The sequence below is a fragment of the Gorilla gorilla genome, chromosome 5 (assembly GCF_029281585.2).
Source record: "Gorilla gorilla gorilla isolate KB3781 chromosome 5, NHGRI_mGorGor1-v2.1_pri, whole genome shotgun sequence".
Taxonomy (NCBI): Eukaryota; Metazoa; Chordata; class Mammalia; order Primates; family Hominidae; genus Gorilla; species Gorilla gorilla.
Genome location: NC_073229.2, coordinates 162,136,183 through 162,151,373, shown reverse-complemented (window position 1 = coordinate 162,151,373; position 15,191 = coordinate 162,136,183). Strand labels below are relative to the sequence as shown.

The 15,191-nt window shown below is 40.4% G+C and overlaps 1 long non-coding RNA gene across 2 annotated transcripts; it reads left to right on the top strand.

The window, feature by feature from the left end:
- Nucleotides 1-6,133: 6,133 nt before the first annotated feature.
- Nucleotides 6,134-13,419, top strand: LOC134758685 (uncharacterized). Of its 2 annotated transcripts, none has more exons than XR_010134128.1 (3): nt 6,134-6,249; nt 10,577-10,712; nt 12,871-13,419. It is a non-coding gene; the product is annotated as an uncharacterized lncRNA (long non-coding RNA). The 2 variants fall into 2 exon arrangements; XR_010134129.1 differs by lacking the exon at nt 12,871-13,419 and adding an exon at nt 11,270-11,486.
- Nucleotides 13,420-15,191: the final 1,772 nt, after the last annotated feature.

Sequence of the window (15,191 nt, the reverse complement as noted above, 5' to 3'; positions counted from 1 at the left end):
ATTTGTCACCAAAGCAATAATATTAATGTAGCCCACATTTACTGCGTAAATTTTAAAAACTAAAACATGAGCATAAAACAACTAGGCATTTAACTGAAGATTCTAGAGGAAAAAAAGCAACAAACAATAGGAAGAAGAAATAAATAAAAATAAATGTGAAAATTAATGAATTTAAAAGCAAGTACGCAAACTTGAAGGTAAAAGTTAATAAGTTTGAATACATCAAAATGAAAGATGTCTGTTAAGTAAAAGATTCTCAAAAAAGTTAAGGCATACACAATATATTAAGATATTTGCAATATTTATAACTAACAAGTAATATCTAGAAAATGCAAGGAACTTCTCGGTGGCTCACGCCTGTAATCCACGCACTTTGGGAGGCCGAGGCAGGCAGATCACGAGGTCAAGAGATCGCGACCATCCTGGCTAACACGGTGAAACCCCGTCTTTACTAAAAACACAAAAAAATTAGCCGGGCCAGGTGGTCAGCCCCTGTAGTCCCAGATACTTGGGAGGCTGAGGCAGGACAATGGCGTGAACCCGGGAGGCGGAGCTTGCAGTGAGCTGAGATCGCGCCACTGCACTCCAGCCTAGGCGAAAGAGCAAGACTCCGTCTCAAAAAAAAAAAAAAAAAAGAAAATACAAAGAACTTCTTCAAATGAACAACAATATCAACTATCACCACACCAAGTACCAAGTGAAACACTCTGGAAGAAAATGAGGAGCAGATTCCAAAAAGTAGGAAGCGGCATGGATAGCAAGCAAGCACATCAATAGATGGTCAACCACATAATAATCAGAGTGCTTCACAGGAAAGCGCAGGTTCTTAGACCTGGCCGGTAAGCTTTGATATGCAAATGAAGGCCATTAGAAACTGGGTCCACCCAAACATGGCGATTCCCGCCCTCTTCTTGCCCTGGCCTCACACATGCCTGGCAACATGGCCGCCCCCATGTATCTCCACGTGTGTAGAACAGCGTGGCACCCTGCATTGGCATATTAAAAGGCTAGGTGGGAGGTCCAGTTTTTTCCACGGGCTATGTGAGTGACATGCCTGGTCAAACCAATCCCCTGAGCCCTATGCAAATCAGACACCACCTCCTCCAGCCACCTCATATAAGCAGCCACTTTTCCAAGGCACACAGGGTTTCCTCACTTGGCTTTGGAACTGCCCCTCCCTGGGTCTCTGTATGGGGGAGCTTCTTCCTTCTTTCTTGCCTATTAAACTCTCTGCTCCTTAAAACCACCACCAAAAACAAAAACAAAAACAAATAGTGCCTCAATGAAAATGGGAAACCATTTTATCCCCGTCATAGTAAATAATGAGAAAATCTGATATTAACATATGTTAGCAGGGTTTTGAAGAAAATTGCAATCTTCTTGCACCACAGGTGAAAATGTAAAATGATACAGCCAATCTGGAGAGCAACCTGGGAATAATTGGAGAAATGGCATGTGTGTGCACACAACAAGCTGGCAGTAGTTCTTCCCAGTATAACCCATGGCTAGTGAGTAGAATTTTGGTTTTTAAGGGAAAATTGCTATCAAGTCCCCAAACAAGGGTGAACTTGGCAACAGTCTTTACACGGGATTTGTTTTGTTATGCAGTCTAGGTAGTTGACACCCTTCCAGATGATGGGGCTTGGGAATTTGTGTCCGCTTTCCCCAGTCTCACATAGATGCTCAAGAGACCACGTTAGAGGATATTTACAGAAGAGATGTACATGGTAGCAGCTGTTTATTTGTAGGGCATGGATAAGTAAAATATGGGGCAGGTATGCCACAGAATGCCACACAGCTGTTAGAAGAGATGGACTGGATGAGCATTGTGGTAGGCTGGATAACAGTGCTCCAAAAATGGCTACATCCACGTGTCCACAACCTTTGCAGCTTCGATTAGGTTAGTGATCTTGAGATGGGGGTGGTGATCCTGGGTTCCTAGGGTGGGCCAATGTGATAACAAGGCTCCTTATCAGAGGGAGGCAGTAGGATCAACAGCCAGGAGTGGAAGATGTGATGAAGGAAGTAAAAGGTGGGAGTGAAGCAAGGAATCAGCCAAGAGCCAAGGAATGCGGGTGGCCTCAGAACCTCCAGAAAGGACCAGTTCCACTGACACCTTGACTTTAGCCCAGTGAGACTGATTTTGGACTTCTGACCTCCAGAACTGTAAGAGAATAATTTATTTTTTTTGGTGGAGGCATAACTAAGAATCTCTATTGATGGACATTTACATTGTTTTCAATCTTACTCTTTTAAATAGATCACAAAATGTACATATGTCATCGTGTACGTGGTAGTTTATCTTTAGGATAAATTTCTAGAAGTGCCTGGTTAAAGCATATATAGTCTTACATTTTTGATAGATTATTGTAATTTTGCCACATTGCCCTCCAGAGGGTTTGTAACTATTTACATTCCTGCCTGTTTTCCCACAGTCTTGACAAGACAGTCACCAAACTTCTGGATTTTTGCCCTTCTAATGAAACAAAAGTAGTATTTCCATGCATTTTTAATTTGCATTCCTCTTGTAAGTCAATATTGATCATCTTTTCACATGTTTAAAAATCACTTGCAGTTATTTTAGTGTGAACAATCTGTTCATATTCTTTGCTCATTTTTATACAGGGTTGATGGTCTTATTGATTTGTAGGAGCTCTTTATGTAAGAGATTAGCCCTTTATAATAGGAATTGTGAATTTTAGCAAAATATTCATGACTTCTACCCAGGTTATCATTTGTTTCTTTGCTTTGCCTACAGGGGTGTGTGTATGTGTGTGTGTTTGTGTGTGTGTGTGTTGGCATGGAGGATTTGTAGGTTTTTTGTATAGTCACTGTAACAATCATTGCTATGGCTTCTGGATTTTAGGTAACAGACTTTCCCACTTGCAGGTTATAAAAGAAATGTGTTACGTTTTAGAGAATTTTTTTTGTTCTTTGAAGCCACTAAGTTTGTAATAAGTTATTATAGCAGCAATAGGAAACTAACATAAGCATACAATGTGCGTAGATGTTAAAATCAAGCAGTTGAGTAAAATAAATTTAAAAACATATTGTATTTTTCCTAAGATACACACAGACCCAAGGACAGTAAGAAGTATATTCAGGAGAAGGGAATGGGAGTGAAGATGATGGTAGAGTGAAAAGACAAAATAATTAAAATAATTATAGTCTCATCCAGAATAATTGTGATATGAGCCATAAAGAAGAGAGTATAATTAACACATCTCTGCATCTGAGATCTCCCATAACACTGCTTCTATCAAATTGAAAACAAAGAAAGAAGGAAAACGATGGAATAGAATTGACATGAAAAACACAGAGCTGGTTCTATGGAAAAACTTAGGTAAACCCCTGGCTTCTGTGACCACAGAAGAAAGGGAAAGGGAAAGGGAAGAAAACACAGTAACATTATCATTTGTTGTAAAAAATCAGTTTGGCCACAGATATAGAAGATACTTAGAAATTAAACACTACTTACAACATTAAGCACATAAATTGAATATTTAGATGAAATAAATCTTTTTTTGGGGAGAATTGTAAATTACCAAAATTGAGCCAAAGAATAGCTTAAAAAGCCCCAGTCTGGTGGAAAATCAAAGAGGAATTTAAAATGTTCTCCCAAATCGAATCCTCCAAAAGCCAGATCCAGATATTTCAAAAAAACCCAATTTCATCAATATCTTCAATAAATAGGTGAGTCCTTAATCTGTTCTGGAATGTAGAAAATGACAAAAACCATCTGTTCTACCCCTAATAGTAAGCCCAGGGAAGATTAGCAGTGTGATAAAGAGGAATTCCTATTTAAGAAGCAGGTGACCTGTTTCTAAGCATGCACATTCCACTTGTAAACTGGATGCTCTTGAGCAGTTAACCTAATATCCCCCTGCCTTATATACTCTTCTGTCAAACAGGTGCTTAATAAATGCTGATGTCAGCTCTGCCCTGCATCTCCCAGCTGTTCTCTGATCTTCACTATTGGGTTTGCTGTTGCCTCCCCTCCCCCTTCGGAGTACATATAGACTAGGGCTATATGCAGTCAGAATTGGCTCAGACACTGGAATGGGATGGAGCCTACATCCATAGGCTACATCCATAGGCTCCATAGGCTGGGATAGAGCTGATATCCATCCGTAGGCTACATCCCAGTCTAGTGTTTGAGCCAATTCTGACTGCATATAGCCCCAGTCTACTCTTCCCCATCTCTTCAATCCAAGACAGACTTTATCTTTGTGACTTTCATAGATTCTGGATGAAGAGGAAGCAGGGCTGACCACTGAACACCAACACTGTTCCCTAGCAATAAAAGCTTCCCGCATCCTACACCGTTCACCTTATCCCCCAAATAGCTTCATTTTCATGTCAAGGATTCTTTCTTCCTGCCAACCCATCCATTTTTAGTCCAGGGTTTCCTGACTTGGTGACTATGGACACTAGAAGGTTGCAGGTATCAGTAGCAAGGGATTTGAGAATGCTTTCTTATACCAAATGTTATCTGTAGATTGAATATCTCATACACATAAGTGTTGCTGTTTTTCCAAATGAACTTCTATCAGTCTGAGTTCAAGCAAGAGACAGAAACCACATAGTAATGTAAAGCAAGAGAAGTTTAATACAAAAAATTATTCGACAGTGATAGAAGAATAACTATAACAATGTAAAGAGAACTTTCAAGGGTATCCGAGGATTGAGGGAGAGTACCCAAGGAAAGACAACTTGGAAAGAGGGTTCTCTCCTTAAGGCTGGGGTTCAGGCCTTGTTGGAGAAGGTGTGTTTGCAGTCCACTAGATGTCAGAGAAGCCTGCTATTTTCCAGGACCAGGAGCTGGTCCATAGCTGCTGGGCAAATAGGATGCAATTTCTTGGAGCACAGGCAAACTGAGGCTGTGGCTAAGTGCACAGTCAGGCCACTGCTGGGGACGTGAGGCTTGGAGCACACAGTGCCTGTGTTGCAGGGCTGTGAGAAGGTGGCCACAGGCTCAGAATCAGGCCAAATAGTCAGTGAGGGACGTGCCTCTGGGCAGGTGGTAGGGCAGGGCACAGCGGGATGGTCTTATACATAGTACCACTGATGGATAACGCAGCTGGAGCAAGAAGAAGAAAAGTAGCACACCAAAATCAGGAAGAGAAACTCGCTTTCTTCTGCAATGCTGCTCCAGTGGCATCTGCTGACAAAGCTTAGCATTGTGCTCACTGTAAAGGAGAAATGCTTAAAGGGTCCATTGCATATTTGTAGAGCAGCTGCTGAAGAAATCTGGAATAAAGAGGTAATAAATTGAAAACTGGCATAGCACTGGTAGAATTAGTGAAATATAAATTCATGTTAAATCTCTGCTGATTCCTAGTTGATTTTTATCGTTATATATTTTTAATGAACAGATTTTTATTGTTATATATTTCTCAATTATCAGATATAAAGAAGATGACAATTAGCGTGTGGGGAGTCCCCAAGACATTTTGATGTTAAACGTGGGTCCTTCTTCTTGACAAGGTGGGAATATGCTGCTCTAGCAAGATTGCAATGATGAATCCCAGGTGATGCCCACCTGTTGGCTTGACTCTAAAATAGCCTCTTCCTGTCCAGCTGTCGGGTTTCTGTAACTTGTACTATTAACTCTAGTGTGAATCATTTGCATAAATTATGGTTGCAATTCTTGAGCTCCTGGTGTATCACTTCTTGACCTTCTGAGTCCCAGGATGCAATCAGCCCTGCAAATACCCGACCTTTTCTCTAACTACCTGTTCATTGTCTCAAAAAGCGGTCTGGCCGTTTGTCCTTCTCACAAGCTAGGACAGTTGATTGAATGAACGAGTGAATGAATGAATGCCTGTCCCCCTCCTCCATGGTTTTGAGAATTATTATTAAAAATGCATATAAAGCCTATGTGGAAATGTACCAAGCAGCATAAATCATCATAATTGCTATTACTGATAATAGCCACACTTTTAAACGAGGCTTTATTTGCCTTTCAGTAGATCTCATTTGCAAATGGTGGGTTTTTCTTCTTTTTTAAATAAGTGGTTTCTACTTATAACCAAGCTCAATGGTAACTAAGCAATTCAAGAATTCTGTGGCATATACATTATCAACAAAACTCTGTTTTTAGACTCTACTCACTTGCAAACCCATGTCTAAACATTGCAGCTATAGCAACATGCAGGCCCAGGTGCTAAATCACCTGGTTGGGAAGACAGAAACCATCTCACATTGCATCTAAGAACTCTGACCTGAATGACATTTTCCAGGAAGTAGGTGAGAGTAGGGGAGAGGAAAGAAGAAGGGAGAATTAAGAGCAAAAGTTAGTTTCATTTAAACTGAAACAAGTAGGTCAGCTGACATCGTGCTAAGTGAGTCCGCTCACTTTTCAGGTTAAAGTTTTTCCTTAATCTCATTTTTTTTGGTAAAAGAAAAAAGAACAAGACAACTCCAGGATACAAATTGTGAAACTTGTAATGATGATGTGATACCTTAATTTGGTTAAAATGCATGACAGTATAAGTCAGGACAACCTTTGGCTGACACAAATGAGGAGTTATGCTCAAGTGCACAAAAGCTTTCCCATGAGCCACTTGTTTTTGGTTTTAATAAGGCTTCATCTCTTTAAGTGGATTACCAGTAAATTCTTCTGATAGTTAATACTAGAAAACAAATGGGAAGCTTGAGGTTTTTCCCCACAAGATGGCTATTTCTAATATCAAGATTGTCACAGCTATTTGGGGGATGGCAGCACAAAGGCAAGAGAAAGCATCAAAAAGTGTTTTGGGGTCGGGAAGTAACATGAAGAAACTCGTGCTTAAAGAAGAATATGTTTGCAGACTGGTGATGTACACAGCTAGGCAGCCTAATAAACCGATGTAGTAATTCAAGTATAAAAGCCCTCAGAAGTTAACTAGTCAAGCCCCTTTCTAGTACAAAGGAGGAAACTGAGCCCCAGAGATTAGAGAGGAACTTGCCTAAAATCTCTTACCTGGTTGTTGGCAGAGCTATGTCTAGTGACCAGACTAAAAAGTTTTGGCTGCTATTCTTTTCACCAAATGTCACTGAACTTTAGAGGTGACATGACATTCTCACTTTTAATATTTTATATTTTGAGGTGATCTAAGAGTTGCAGATCCCAGGGGATTATTTTTCCTTCGGGATCTTAGTTATAAATGTTCTTTTCTCTAACTGCAACCTCCTCATAGGTTTCCTCTCTCTTTCCTCCAAATCTACTCCAGTTTCTTTTCTTTTTCTTTCCTTTTTTTTTTTTTTTTTTTTGTTTGAGATGAAGTTGCCCAGGCTAGAGTGCAGAGATCTCAGTTCACTGCAACCTCTGCCTCCTGGGTTCAAGCAATTCTCGTGCCTCAGCCTCCTGAGTAGCTGGGAATACAGGTGTACATCACCACTCCCAGCTAATTTCTGTATTTTTAGTAGAGGCGGGGTTTTGCCATGTTGGCCAGGCTGGTCAACCTGGGCACTTGAACTCCTGGCCTCAACTGATCCACGTGCCTTGGCCTCCAAAAGTGCTAAGATTACAGGCATGAGCCACCATACCCAGTCTACCCCAGTTGTTTTCAAACCAATCATAGCATAACAGTTTTGTAACATTAGACATATTTCTTAACTATTTTGTGTCTCAGTTGCCACTATAATATAGAGAAAACAATACCACCTACCTCATAGGGTTGTTATAAAAACAAATTAGTTAACATATATATAATACTTAGCATCTGGCATATCAACGCTCTATAAATTTTAGCTATTTTTAGAGACAAATATAAGAGAAAGAGTTTTTGTGATACTTTGTTTATTTGTCCTGTTCTGAAAAGTTCATGACACCTGAACCTGATCCTACATGAGCTGGTAAAGATTTGCTTGAAGGTGTTGAAGTTAATTCCATTCTTAAGGACTGCATAGTGAGCCTCCAAAATGCACATGGGGTGTTGCAGAGGAAGGTCTAGGATGGAAAAGATGGAAGGAAATGTCAGCTGGGGGGTTGGGTGAATAAGAAGGTGAGAAATTAGAGAGAGGGAAAGGCCTATTTGAGGAGCAAAGAGCAGCAACTCTTTCGGTCCCAGAGAGAGAGAGAGAGAGAGAGAGAGAGAGTGTGTGTGTGTGTGTGTGTGTGTGTGTTCCAGGTATGGTATTATGATCACAACTGAGATATTATATTCATCTAATGCTCAAATCTCCAACCGCTCACCTCTCATCTGAGTAAAAGTTCTGTATGTTCGATAGTCTGTGAGGCGTCTTCCCAGGAATATCCAGCTATTCACTCAGCACAACATGAGTTCATTTTTTTTAGAGTCACCTCTGTTCAAAAACCCTATTTATGCCATCGGTAACACCTTCCCTCCAATCATTCAGGCTTAAGATCTGTATTTATTTGCAACTCTTTACTCTTAAAATTTAAGCTGTAATGTATGCTAGGTAAGTGATCATGAGTAGGCTATTTATATTTATGATCTTTGTTTACTTATTTGTAAATTGTAGTTAATTTTAACTACCATATAATAGTTGTTGAAAAGAATAATACTACTACTACAGTAGTAGTATTTTTCTTTTCAAAAACCAGTATAAGGTAGTGGAAGTTAACTACTAAAAACTATTACTATAGTATTAGTAGTAATGTGGTAGAACAGTACTAATATTAGTAAGACTAAGTACGTAGTATTAGAAATACAATAGTACTACTACTAATATAATAATAATAATGGCTAACATTTATTAAGTTCTATTTTCTCATTTAATCCTCATAACCACTCTATAAGGCAGGTTGTATTTTTATCCTTAGGTCATAGAATAAGAAAATGAGGCTTATGGAGGCTCACTCATATGTTAAGTAAATGTTTACTGAGTGTCTAGTCTGTGCCAGGAACTCCTCTAGAAGCTTGAGATTCACCAGTACTGAAGATAAGGTCCTCACTCTTATGAAACTTACAACCTAGTGGGGAAAACCAAGTCAACAAATGAAATGATTACAAACTGTGAAGAATCCTGTGAAGTAAACAATAAAGTCTTGTGAGAGGGAGTAATAGGTGGCTTGGTCTGCTTTAGGTAGATTAATTCATGAAGGCATCTGGAGCAAGGTTACCTATAAGCTGAGACGTAGGGATGAGGAGGATTCAACCCTGAAAAGGCCTGAGGGAAGAGTGCCAAGGCCTCTGAGCAGGAAGGAGCTGGCATACTTGAGAGACTTAAAGACAAGCAGGGGCTAAAGAAAAGTAGGGGCAGGGACCTTGGGGAGGATGCGGATGGGGAGGAGGGGCATGGCCTAGAACGTGGAGGTCCCCATGCACCATGGCCACCAGTTTGGAGTTTTATTCTCATGCAATGGCAAAGCTGAATACAGTGAAAGCTGAGCAGTGAGTGACTGATCTAAATTAAAATTTTAAATATCCCTTTGGCTTTATTGTGGTGAAAGGCTTATAAGGGTGTATGAGATAAACCTGGAATACTAAATAAGGCACCTATTGCAGTAGTCGAAGCAGGAGATGACGGAGCTTGGACCAAAGGAGCAAGTGGAGATGGATACAAGGGGGTAGGTGGGGCCTATGTTTTAGCTGAGAGCTGTAGAGGAAAGCAAGGAGAAGGGAGGAGCCAGAAAGATGTTTCTAGCATAAGCAACTGGGTGAACGGCAGTGCCAATAACAGAGTTAAGAGGACCAGAGTAGTAGAAACAGGTGTTGAGAAAGAGAAATGGGACATGCAATCGAGAGTTCTATTTTGGCCATCTAAAAAAAAGATGATCCAAATCAAAAGGTCAATTAGACAGTTGAATACTTGAATCTTGATGAGGAATCCGGCTAGAGGTAAAAATATGGGATTATCTGCATATACACAGTGTTTAGAACCATTGGCCTGCAGGAGAAAATATACATAGAGAAGAGAAGGTGCCTCCGTTCTGAGCCCTGTGGAGCCCAGACATTTCTGAGACAGGCAGAAGAGAAGAATCCAGGGACATGAGAAGGGAAGCTTGTCCCACAGCACCCAGTTAGTAAGGAACTGAGCCGTGACTGCCGATGCAACGTTTGTGAGGAGTCCTACAGAGTGCGCTGCCCCCTGCAACCTCAATTACTGCAACAGTCCCTTCCACCTCAAGCTCCACAGTCTGACTTTCAAGGCCAGCTTTGACTCCTCCCTCCTTCTCCAACCTACTCTGACACCACAAATATTCCTAAACACCCTACAACTTACAAAGCTCTAGATGCCTGTAGGATGCACTTTTATGTAACAGTAACCATCGCAATGATAACATTTGTTCATCCAACACATATTGAGTGCTTGCTGTGTGTCAGGCCCCCTTCAAACCTCCAAGGAGACTCCAGAGAACAAAGTCTCTGCTCTTGTGGGTTGACACTGGGGAGGAGGCTTCTCTAGTCTGTTTTTTTTTCATAGATCCCTTATTGGTCACACTCATTTCCACCTCTACAAATGTTCCCTCCTTCCTTCTCAGCCTCTTTCCTCCCCTCCACTTATCCAAATCCTCCATTTTCCATAGAAGACAGCCAGGCTAAAAATAGCATGTTATGTTCCCACATGTGATCACTGGTATATCTAAACATAAACACTACCTTATCACCTCTACTCCCTCCCACAGGGATACACACCTACCTACCGAGAGACCTCCAAACAGAGACATCAACACAGAAAGCTCTGCAGAGATAACCAGATCTCCATATGCAAACCCATGTAAAAAGAAACCTCGAGAAACAGATGCCCAGATGAAGAGGGGTGTGAGTATAAACTTTTGTGAGTAAAACCAAAGAGTGAATTTAGGGGGAAATGGGTACTGTAGAGAAAATGAACAGGGCTGGAGGAGATAGAGGAGAGGGTAAATAAATGGTCAACAAAGCAACTTTCAGACAGAATGCTAAGCCTGGATAGCCCCTAAAGGGCTTTTGGTGGTATTCTGAGCTCCCATGCCTAGCTCATTACCTGCTGCCAAGATGAAAAGGCAGGGATAGCCATGTTCAGAGCTTCTCTCAGGAGCCCAACTTCAGGGAAAGGCTCTTGCAAGGAAGGTCAGTGCATCTCCATCCAGCACAGGCTATATTAGGGAAATTTCACTGGGTGTTAACCTATTTAACACTAAAGCCTTCTCAACCATGTAGATTAGTCTAATGCTGTCTGATGGGGTTACGTGGGTAATTCTCTCCTCCGCTTACCTATAGCTGACAAACAACTTCCATTAGCACAAGTGACCTGGTCAAATAGTGAATTGTGATTTAGTACATGCGAAGGCTCATCTATATGAAATAGTGGGACACTGATTAGTTTCCTTCTATTCCAGCAGATGGAGCTACTGCCTGGAAGGACTCAATGTGCTTCAGTGGCTAATGCCCACTCCTTAAAAAACAAAACAAAACCCAGAACAACAAGTGGTATAGAGAGAAACAAGAATTACCAAAAGGGAAAATTACTTGGTCTAGAATTATTTTGTGATTGTCCAAATACCTGCACCAGTGTCTGACCAATAACGCATACTCCGTAGATAGTGAATGAATACATGTGACATAATCTGATGACCAGACTGTAGCTTGAGTTTAGAATAGTACTTCTGTCTGCCTTTTTCTGTTTTGTTTTTCTCTCCTGTCCCTTTGATCTTTGTATATTCCTGTCTTTGGACACCCACCTCCATCAAAATGTCATAGAAAAATTCTGTGAAACTTGACTGCAGGGTCAAAGTGATGTCAAAGGGAGGTCTGGGGAGAGGCATGTGATGAAAATAGCCCAGCTGAGGTTCCCATCTGTTTCCCATGCCGTAGCACTATGCCCTAGGCAGTGTTTCTTGAAGTGTTTCCCCAGCGTCTGCATCAGTATCAGCTGGGTTGTTTGTCAAAAATTCCAATTCCCAGGCCACACCCCAAAGAATCTGATTCAGTGCTTCTGGGCTGGGGCACTCTTAAGTAGTTCTGCAAAACACAGCTTGAGAATCTCACTTGTAGATTAAGGAGAGTGAACAATCTTTTATCCTTAATCCTAAAATCTAAAGAGTACTGAAAACTGAAAACTGCTAGGTTTTCATAACTCATTTTGGTGGCAAAATCTGATCCATGAAGTGACATCACACTATAAATGATCCTTATTTATTGCACATGATGTGGACATTCACACACTTTGCTGCAGAAATATTAGTGTGTTTGATTAGAAGTAGCTCTCCCTGACCCTACTGGGAATGTTAAGGGATGTATGGTATGTACACTGTGCTGAACTGTCTTTCTAAAATCCAAAGAATTCTTTTTTTTTTTTGAGACGGAGTCTCGCTCTGTCGCCCAGGCTGGAGTGCAGTGGTGCGATCTCGGTTCACTGCAACCTCCGCCCCCCTGGATTCAAACGATTCTCCTGCCTCAGCCCCCTGAGTAGCTGGGACTACAGGCACATGCCACCACACCTGGCTAATTTTTTGTAATTTTTTTGTGGAGACGGGGTCTCACCATGTTAGCCAGGATAGTCTCAATCTCCTGACCTCATGATCTACCCACCTCGGCCTCCCAAAGTGCTGGGATTACAGGTGTGAGCCACTGCGCTTGGCCCAAAGAATTCTTGAATTCAGAAACACACTTGGCTTTAGGGGGTTCAGGTAAAGGGCACCTGTACTAAATCCTCATGTGCAGTCTATAGGTGGTATTTGGGTCCGATTTAAAAAAAAAAAAAAAAGCCTAATAAAAGGAATGTTAGTTTGGGAGCCAGAAAACTTCATCCTTCTGGCTTCAATTCTCTACCCTGAGAAGGAGATGGCATTTAAAGTCTTCTGTCTCTAAAATTTTGATTTCCACACCTTCTTGCTTTCTTAAGAAATGTTCAGACATTACTGCCATAAAGATGAGATTGTTGTGTATTGTCATTTGTATTAAAAATTTAGAAAGGTGAAAATCTTTTTCTTTCTCATAGGTTTCCAGACAGATTCTTGGCTGACATTTCTGTCAGTGGTGTGAAAGGACATTTACCCAGATTCTATAGATATTTTGGTTATGCACTCAACAAACCTACAATGAAACTACCAGAATACAAAAGCAATTGTGAACTCCAGAGAGTGCTAGAAAACATTATGAAAGAGGGTATAGTTTATGTTAATTATAGAGGACTAAAGAGATGTAGAATAGGAGAGCTGAAAAAGCCTCCACTTCCAGTGGCTCTTAGAGTGTAATTAGTCCAAGGGACAGCAAGCTGCCTGCTAGCAGAATCCTTGTGATCCCAAAGCCCACATGACCGGGGCATCTCTCTGGTCCTTTATACAGTAATTAATATTTAAAAGATCTCGCTGAAGCCCTGTCAAGTCCTGAAGCAAGATTTTGGAAAATAAAAAAACTCATAAAACACAAAATAGAACAAAACAATGAGCTCTGAGTTTGCTCTGTTGAAAGCAATGGGTTGAATTGTGTCTCCCCATAATACGTATTTTGAAGTCCTAACCTCCAGTACCTTAGCATGTGACCTTATTTGGAGATGCAGACATTACAGAAGTAATCAAGTTAAAGTGAGGTCATTGGGATGGGCCCTAATCTGATACAACTGGTAATTTGGACACAGACACATTCAGGCAGAACACCATGTGAACATAAAGATGGTCATGTACAAGCCAAAGGGGAGAGGCCTGGAACAGATCCTTCCCTCACAGGCCTCAGAAGGAACCAACTCTGCCAACATCTTGATCTTGGACTTCTGGCCTCCAGACCTGTGAGACAACAAATTTGTGATCTTTTGTTATGACAATCCTAGCAAAATACACTGTGACACCCAGTTTCTAATCTGATGACAAAGGGAGGCATCTACAATCTCTGAGGGTGTGTGCATTTGGGCACTCATTTCACCACTGGCTTCATTTATGTCCTATTCTTTGTTTTCCATTTGTTTCATTTTTCTAATTTTATCTTCCATTTTTAAAAAAGTTTACTGTACTAGACGTAACTTTTTAAGCTGCCTGAAATTCTTCTTAGGTTTACAAATGATATAAACTGGTAAATAAAGATTATCAGACCTTAAGCACATATAGCACACATGGCTGGGATGAAACAACTAAGTAGCAAAATATTAATTTATAAAACAAATTAAACAGCAAAAAAAGAAAATAGTAAAATCCAACTCTCCTGGACCATTGGAGGAGGAACTGCAAGGGATGATGAAGATTTCATAGAGCAAATGATTTCTACACTCTGAGAAAGAATTCTTCAGGCAGTACACCACTTTAAAATGGTGCTTGACTCACCAAAACATCAGGGCTGTCTTCAACTTTTCACAACACAGAGCAGAGAAAGAGGAAGATCACTTGTAGATAGAGTGTGGCAGGAATTTTGTGAAGTGTATAAAGAAGTTAGCAAGTGTATAAAGAAGATAGCCATTTACTAAGCATCTGCTATGCAGCAGGCACTCTGCTAGACATTTGTTATGGAATGAATCATTTAATCCTTGTAATAAACTTGCAAGGATATATTTTAGCCCACCCCCTACCTAAAACCAATAAATATGTGGCTCAGAAAAGTAAATTAACTTGTCTAAGAGCAAGTAATTAGTAAAAAGTTGAGCTGGGATTTGATATAAAGAAAAATCTGATCTAAACTTGACAATATTTCTGCTTCCCCAAATTGCCTCCTTAAAGTTTACACATTGTTTGGTCTCTTCAATACACATCAAAATTATCAATACCTACAGAAATGTCAATGAAAAGTCTTCCTTTAAATTAGAATATTTAGAAACTTTAGGCCCAGAGACTAAAAAGTATGTGAAATTAGTATAAAATTATGTAAAATGTTTGTAAAGAAATGATGATAACTTCGTAGACCAATGTGGCATGTAAAACATGTGGGCCACAGAGGGAGATTAAGAAAAAAATATATGCAATCATAATAATAAAAGTGGAGTTACTCCAGACTATGCTTTTTGCCAATTCTTTGGTGAGAAGGGATTGGTAGTTAATTATAGAACCACTTTCTATATTAATTCTAGATATTATATTCTAATCCTTAGAAAGTAGGCTATGGAAGAACTAATAATTGCCCTCAAGGACCCATTCTCTTCTTCTCATAAGAGAATTTATGGTTGCCCAGCTAAAGCTTCTATTTCGCAGCACTCATTGCAGATAGGTATAGCTATGGACTCAGTTCTGGCCAGTGGACTCTGAATAAAGGTACTATGTATACTGTTGGCTGTGCTCTTAAAGCTAAGGGATGTGCCATCTCATCCCCTGTGCTCTCTGTTGGCTGGGAAGCTGGCAG